The sequence below is a fragment of the Sinocyclocheilus rhinocerous genome, unplaced genomic scaffold (assembly GCF_001515625.1).
Source record: "Sinocyclocheilus rhinocerous isolate Xijiao unplaced genomic scaffold, SAMN03320098_v1.1 scaffold558, whole genome shotgun sequence".
Classification (NCBI taxonomy): Eukaryota; Metazoa; Chordata; class Actinopteri; order Cypriniformes; family Cyprinidae; genus Sinocyclocheilus; species Sinocyclocheilus rhinocerous.
The window spans coordinates 1,243,302-1,251,151 of NW_015634502.1; the positions used below are offsets into that span (position 1 = coordinate 1,243,302).

Here is a 7,850-nt window from a genome sequence, read left to right on the forward strand (position 1 = left end):
TATTTTTTCAAATAAAGCCAAGGTAACACTCATTTTACATACAGCACACAGTGGAAATGACATGAATATGGCAGTGAGCAAATGCATAAAGTGCAGCATAATTTAAAATCACAAGTATAAGGTTTGTCGATCACGCGTCTCCAGTGAAGCTGAACTCTCCACCTGTCCGCATTCAGTTCGCACGGACCGACCGTCACGCAGAGAACACGCGATCATGCAAGTCACATGCACACTTCTCAAGATCTCTAAACTGGATCCGACTTAGTTTGCAAGGTTTGTGAAATTAAGTGTTAATTAGTCATTCAAAGATTTGTTTAAATGATATAAATGCGTATTTGCTGAATGCTGATGGCAAACGAGAAAGTATTAAGTATAATGTTTGCCTTTCTATTACTAATAATATAAAAGCAATCGTTATAATACTTTTTGTATGCATTTTAATTCCTTTGTTTAACAGTTCTATCGGATTATTAGACAGACTTCTATCCGTATTAGACAACTGTTAACGACGACGGCGAACAAGAGGGAGAATGTGAGCACAGTCCGGCACGCTGTCAAAATAAAAGTCCCACCTCGAACGCATCGGCCAAACAGGAAAACTTATCGGCCGATACCGATATTTAAAATATGCCAAATATCGGCCTTAGCGATATATCGGTCGACCACTAATGCTAAATACAGCTCTTTCCACATAACTGGGTTTAGCACTCTCTTCCCTGGAGACTCTGGACAGAGAACGGTGTTTAGAAACAAATTCCCAAGAGATCGCACACTCCTGCAGGGAGCCCAATACACACTGTCCAAAAGCAGAACAAGAATAGGGCAAAGGGATGTGTTTCTTGCACAAGGGGATTGAGACAGGGTTAGGTTAGTTCTAACGATAACCTCTGAGTTAAGCTGAGTCAGGTGTCTTTTATGGTGTGGACGTTGGGGAGTTTTTGCAATGGCTGAATTTGTCCCTTGTGGAAGGTGTGTATTGATTGCAGAGGATGGATATCCAATTGTCTTAGAATTTTAATTCCATTAGTGTGTGTTACAATGAGGTGTGATCACGCACTAGAATTTGCTGTTATTGGTGGTTTGTTGTGCGGATGTTGCAGTTGTCATCAGTGGTGAAAAAATTTGTTTAAAATACACAACCATTTGGGGTCAGTACATTTTTTTGTAAGGAAGTTAATACTTTTATTCAGCAAGGATGCATTACATTGATCAGAAGTGACAGTTAAGACATTTATAATGTTACAAAAGAAATAAATGCTGTTCTTTTGAACTTATATTCTTCAAAGAATCCTGACCATTGAAAAATCTATTACAGTTTCCACAAAAATATTAAGCAGCACAACTGTTTTCAACATTGATAATAATAAGAAATGTTTCTTGAGCACCAAATGAGCATATTAGAATGATTTCTGAAGGATCATGTGACACTGAAGACTGGAGTAATGACTGATGACAATTCAGCTTTGCCATCACAAGAATAAATGACAATTTAAGATATATTTAGAAATATATAATATAATATAATGTTAAATAAATTGTAATAATATTTCACAATAATAATGTTTTTACTGTTTTTGATTAAATAAATGCAGCTTTGGTGATCATAAGAGGTGTTCAGATACATTTAAAAAAATCTTACCAACCTCACCATTTTAATGGTAGTGTATATTTTGACATTTCTAATCATAATATTTTTTTTTTTTCACTTTTATCTTGGCAATGAGCAAATGCTGTACTACAGATATCTTTTAACCAACTTTATTTGTCAGAGATCATTTTTAATTGTTTCTACATAACCAAGTCTGACATTTTGTGATGTCATAAGCACATTTGTGCTTCCACCACATTAGGTGGTAAAATTGCTTGGCATTGATGTGACGAGCAACAGTGTCATGTAAAATATTAAATTGTTGAATTTTGTGGCAGTTTGTCATATGTTTAGTGCTAAAATGAAACATTGTCATATTGAGGGTGTTACTACAATTTGCTTGGTTAATAAAATACTATAAGAAGAACTGATTTGTGGCTTCTGTCAGCCAGTAACGGGACTGTGAACGATACCAAACAGGCAAGCTAAGCACTTTGAAACCCCTGCAAGGACATGTTTGAAAGTGATATGCACCCTTATATGTGCCTTTATTACCTCAACATATCTCTCCGTAGCACCAAAAAATGAAGCGAAGAATGTGTCCGTGTTGGAATGGATCCTTATTGATTGCAATAAGCATGGCAAATGACCCCTGAGGTATTTTTAGATGCCGACCATATGACTGAGAAGGAAGCAGCCGCTGATTTCCATAAATGAAGAATGAGTGGCTTTTTAAAGCCTTAAGATGGATGTGTGCTTCAGGGTGGGTTGGTAATTACTTCTGCAAAGGGTCCGGAGTGAAGGGCTCTGTGATTGAATTGTTTGCTGACGGAACGGCCTCTGCCATCCTTAACTTAAAGAGCAAAATGCCATAAATCATGTGCGCAGATCCCAGTCGCCTCCCACGACACTCCTAATTTCTTTCACCCCATTTTTATTTCCTTAAAAAGTTTCTCACCACATAAATTGACGGGCAGCATGGAGGAGATGAGAGGAGCGGTAATGGTCGTTCCAGGCCTTTGCTGATACTTGGCTAAAGAATAATAGTAGTCAACCTTTGTGTTCTTGCCAATACGGAGCCGTCATCAAATATAATTTAAATAATCACACTGCGACTAAATTGATAACGTAAGTCATGAGCTTAACTAAAACGTAGGCCATGAGTGATGGACCCTCAAACCTCACGTGGAAAGCCTGCTGAAGATGGGAAGCGCTAAGAAGACCAAACCCGTCTAATCCATTACAGTAGTTCCTAATTTAAAAGGAAAGGCTTCAGATAAATGTACTATGAGTGTTTCATATTTTATTCATTTTTCTCACAGATGCTACAACAACACAGAGTAGAATGTGTTGTAGTTGCTGTGGTTTGTCACTAAGAGCATTTAGGGTCACGATCGCAGGGGATGTGGCTTAATTGAAGAGATCCCTTGATTGAATTCCTCATATCAGGAAACCTTATAAAGTTAAGTTCAAGACCAATGAAGCACAGTAACTGTGGAAAGTCTGAAACAGTTACTACATTTACTGAGACAAAGTAACTAAGAAAACAATTACAATAAAGAAAACAATTAACGATAAACCATTGTTATATCAGCAAGTTTATTAATTATCTGATACATGGGAACAGTTGTGGTGTAGATTTCAATGTTAAAATGAAACTGATGGCACCATTAAAGGAAAAGTTCCCTGAACATTTATTGACCCTCGTGTCAAACCAAACCTTTATGACTGGAACACAAAAAAAAAAAGTTTTTTTTTTTTTTTTCTTTAGTGCAATATATTCTGAAAGTGTTCTGTGTGGTTGAAGTTATGTCACACACAAAAGAATACAGAATTAAAAACAAACACCTGTCAGAGAGATTCAAAACAAATTTGGCTGATTTGTAAATAATCATTAATATCATGCTCACATATTATTCACAATAAATTATATAAAATTACATTTTTTTTTGTCTGTAGTGTGGAGTGTAATGTGACAGAATTATGACAGAATTTTCATTTTTGCGTGTACTGTCCAGTGCCGGCCCGTCCAACAGGTACTCGCCTGGGGCCCCGCGGCCGCGAGGTTGTCAATTAAATTTCAAGGTGTGTTTGACTTGAAGCGGCGTGGTGCAGACAGATCGGTGTTTGACATTGAAGTACCACGAGAGCTATATACTAATGGACAGCTCTGCATGCTTTCCTATCCTATTGCAGTACTTTGATGTCAAACACTTATCGATCTGCAGCGCCCTTTTAATTCAACACACATACAGATGACACACCAGATGTACAGTGCGTTTAAAAACATTTAATGACGTTTTTGCTCTAAATTCATTTCATAACATCAGTCGAGTTTTTGAAATAACTTCCTTTTGTGATCTGACGTGGTTTCATATCACAGAATGAGGCAAAATCATTTTATAATATTCTATACAGTGATAAAAGCTATGTTGATTAGCATTGCATTATAAATATACTGTACATTATGCATATAAAAAATACCCGTGATGGCTTGAAGAACAGAGATACACCATTTAGTCACAATCGTATGTTTATGGTCTTCATTCTTTATCAGTTAAAACATCCTATCTGCATTTTATTCAGCTACTGCAGCGATAGCACATGCCTTTGTCCATGTTAGGGATTTCCTCCAACGTGGTTTTTGTGAGTATTTCATTTTATGATTTTTTCACTTATGGTTTTACTGCACTGCCCTCTGGTCACCAGTATGAATGAAACAGCTACAGCTACTCTCTACACCTTATTTTGGGTAAAAATTTGAAAAATAATACTTCTAACTTTTTCGCCAGTGTAGAGGAGTTTCTCACTCTCTCTCTCTCTCTCTCAATGGATGCATAATATTTTCTGACAAAAATGAAGAAATTACTGTTAATGATTTTTAATCATAATCATTTATAAATCCTTAGACCGTTCTAAACAATTATAAACCTCTTGCATGTTAACAGGTCATGCTGCAGTTTTCTGTAAACTATATTAATAATAATCATTATCAATAATTATTACTTTGTTTAATGATTTATTTAGTTATAACTATAATCAGAATTATTAGTAGTCATATTGATATATAAAAACAAAATTTTTGGGGGGCCAAATTGTGCAGATCTACAAACAGGCACAGCAAACTTAGTGTTATTTATAATTTCTGGCAAATAAAGAAAACGTTTATCTGAAAACTTTTCTAGTTACAGTTCAGATTTTGTTTGTTCAGATTTTGGAATTGAAATGAAAGAATGATAGAGAGATTAAAGTGAAATTGTAGTAGAAATGGAATCCAAACGGTATCTTTATGGAGCCGAAAAAAAGGATGTTCTGACTGCTATACATAATATTTATTGCTTTAGTATTAGTATTTGTTTTATAAATGCAATGACGCCCATGATCATAGACAGACTTGTTATATGTTTAAATTGCTATGACAATTTTTACTCTAGTGGGGCCTATTTTCGTTATCTTGCCTAGGGCTCCACAACCCTACGGGCCGGCACTGGTACGGTCCCTTCAATTTTAATCAGATAGCAGATTTTGAACATAAAAATCGACAGTAAATGGGGAGTAGAATGGCACACCATGCATCTTAAACAGAACCAGCATACAAATTTATGCGTTATCAGTACCTCTCTGTGACTTCAGACCGAATTTAGACAAGCTATGTAAGATTCGTATGCAATGCAAATCTGTGCCGGCAGTGCTGCAGCTAGCATGTGAACATTGCTTTTAGCTTGCTGGCATGTCACAGGCCTCTTTCCTATTTCTGCATAACTACAGTGACTAAAATAAACTCCAGTTCCCTCTGGCATGAACTGGGACAGAGCCAGCCTCTTCCTTTCTCACTGCACTGAACATTAATCTACACAGCCGTGTCAGGCGCTAGCTAACTTGCGCTCGCCTGAGCCACACGGAGTTCGGTAAGGGTTTCCACGGTCTGGCCTCTCAAGGCATTTAAAAGTTTACAAAGGAATACAGCTGAATTATTTAAGCCTCGTTTGTCAGTAAAAAATGGAAACAGATGTTAACCTTTTAACTGGAAAGCGGTTTCGTTCGAGGTGTGAGCGTCACTTTGTGGCGTGTAAACAAGTTTCGAAGAGTGTTGGGTGGAGAAAGCGCGTGTTGTGATGTCATAACATGGATTAGCTCATGAAAATGAATTGCATAAATATATTAAATTTTTTTGCTTTGATAAATAGTCGTGCATTGATATGTAGATCTGGTCTGTATTTTATTTTATGTATTTAATTTTATTGAATGACATTTTATTTATTAATTCATTACTACGTAAATCAGCAGTAGATGATCAATTATGGGCCGTTGGTCTAATTGTAATATTTTTTTACCTTGGATATTTTGGATAGGAACTCATTTGGAAGCATTTTGTTTTATGGTTTCAATGAAACTAATTACAAGCTGGGGAAAAGTATTACTAGCTAATTTAGTGTAAGCTGTGTTTTACCAGTGACATTTTTTGGGGATGCTTTTAAAAGCATTTCATATCTGCTGACTTTGAGAAGTGCCAAAGTGAACATAATAAAAACAAAAATAACAAATTCAAGAACCATTGCATCTCATTGTAATACCCACTAATAAAATAAAAACCTATGCCCAAGAATTAGATTTTTTTTTGTGTTGCATAGATCCAGTCCCAACCTATTTCAAGTGGTGGGGAACAAATCATCCATGGCGGAAAAGTCTGTAAATGACGCCTGTGATTCACAGTTAAAATTAGAGAATGCTTGTACTTTCCTCTTCCGTTTGTCACTTTCATGTCAATCAGCGTGTGTGAGAGAGGACTTGTGTTATGACGATTGAGTCCACACTCTCAAAATGCTACGGATACTGATTCAGGAGCGCTCGGAGGCTGACAGCATGTGGAGATGGAATATAGTGCTGTAAGGTCTAAGTTCAGCGGAGGGAAATGGAGACTCGGAGGTTGCATTACTGTGTCAGCGTTACGTAAGAGTTGATTATCACATCTGCGTCTTTGCCTGCCAAGTTTTCCAATCACTGCACACACAAGTCTCAGCCGTTTACTACTGTTACACAAGGGATGCCATGCCAAAAACGGTATCTCTTAAATAAAAACACTTTCATACGGTGTACAATACACATATATATCAGTGAGATAACAACTGAAATTGAAATGTTAGATGTCAAATATACAGTAAAGAGTGTGTATTGTGAGTTTCGAAACTAAATTGTGCTTTGCTTTCCTCTCTGCTGTCACAGTTTTCCAGCTTACGGAGTGTGTGTGTGTGTGTGAGCGTGGGTGAGAGCGTGCATGCGTATGTATCATCACATGCCTACGTGTGAGTGCTCAAGCACCATAACGAAGCGATTTCCGCAGAGAGAGAGACTCAGAGGAAGCAGTACGGGTCTGGAGCCACATATGGGCCTTCTTAAGGGATTTTCCTTTTCCCTTCCCTGACTGTGCGAGCTCTGCCTGTCTCTGTAAAGCCTGCTTGAAGTCTTTAATTATATTATATAAGCCAAAAGATCAAGGAAGCGTATTGAGAGTGTCCTCTGGAGCACATCCCTTTGTGTGGGGGGATTTCAAAGCTCTCGTACTTAGTCCTCCATCATGAGCGCTAACTCGCTTTATTCGTTTATTCATTCTGCTTTTCCTGCCTTTGTGTCTTCCACCTCCAGTTGAGCATGTGTCAGTCTCCCATCAGTCTCCCAACTTAAGATCTACAGTGGAGCTTACAAGAATCAGTGATCTGGGAACCACTGAATCAGTCCACTCGATGCTCAGTGTCATGTTGAATCAGACCTCCCAAAAGTCGGACATCTTGGCTCAAGCTCTAAACACAACTTGACATTTACTGTATGCCATTATCTGACAGCAGCTGTGTTTAGGGTCATTCTGTGTAGTAAATAAAATATTATAGGTCTGCCATAAGAGTTATTAGTCCTTGTGTTCTGTTAGGACTGAGAGACCCCAAGGCCATTTAAATGGGTTGAAAAATTTTCTTATCATTGAAGGATCAGGTGGAGTTATAATGTTTCTCAATCTATTATATCTCTATATCTATTAATAAGATGCTGCAACCAAAATAATTACTGTTACATTATTACATTTAGGGTCTTAGGGACCCCATATACAAAATGTTAATTAATGCAATGAATTTTATCATATGATTATATGATTGGTATACACACCAATTGCGGCTGTCTTAATTATGTTTTCTGCAATATGATTTTTTCAGGAGTCAGATCGACCCCGGACCAGTGTTGTTACTATTAACTAAATATAGAAATATTACAA

The 7,850-nt window shown here is 37.2% G+C and overlaps 1 long non-coding RNA gene across 1 annotated transcript in view; it reads left to right on the forward strand.

Annotated features, from left to right (window-relative positions):
- LOC107745839 (uncharacterized) overlaps positions 1 to 7,420 on the forward strand; it is an 11,133-nt gene extending 3,713 nt beyond the window's left edge. The window contains exon 3 of the long non-coding RNA XR_001640633.1: positions 7,232 to 7,420. This is a non-coding gene — a long non-coding RNA (uncharacterized LOC107745839). The remainder of the gene's footprint in view (positions 1 to 7,231) is intronic.
- The last annotated feature ends 430 nt before the right edge of the window (positions 7,421 to 7,850 follow it).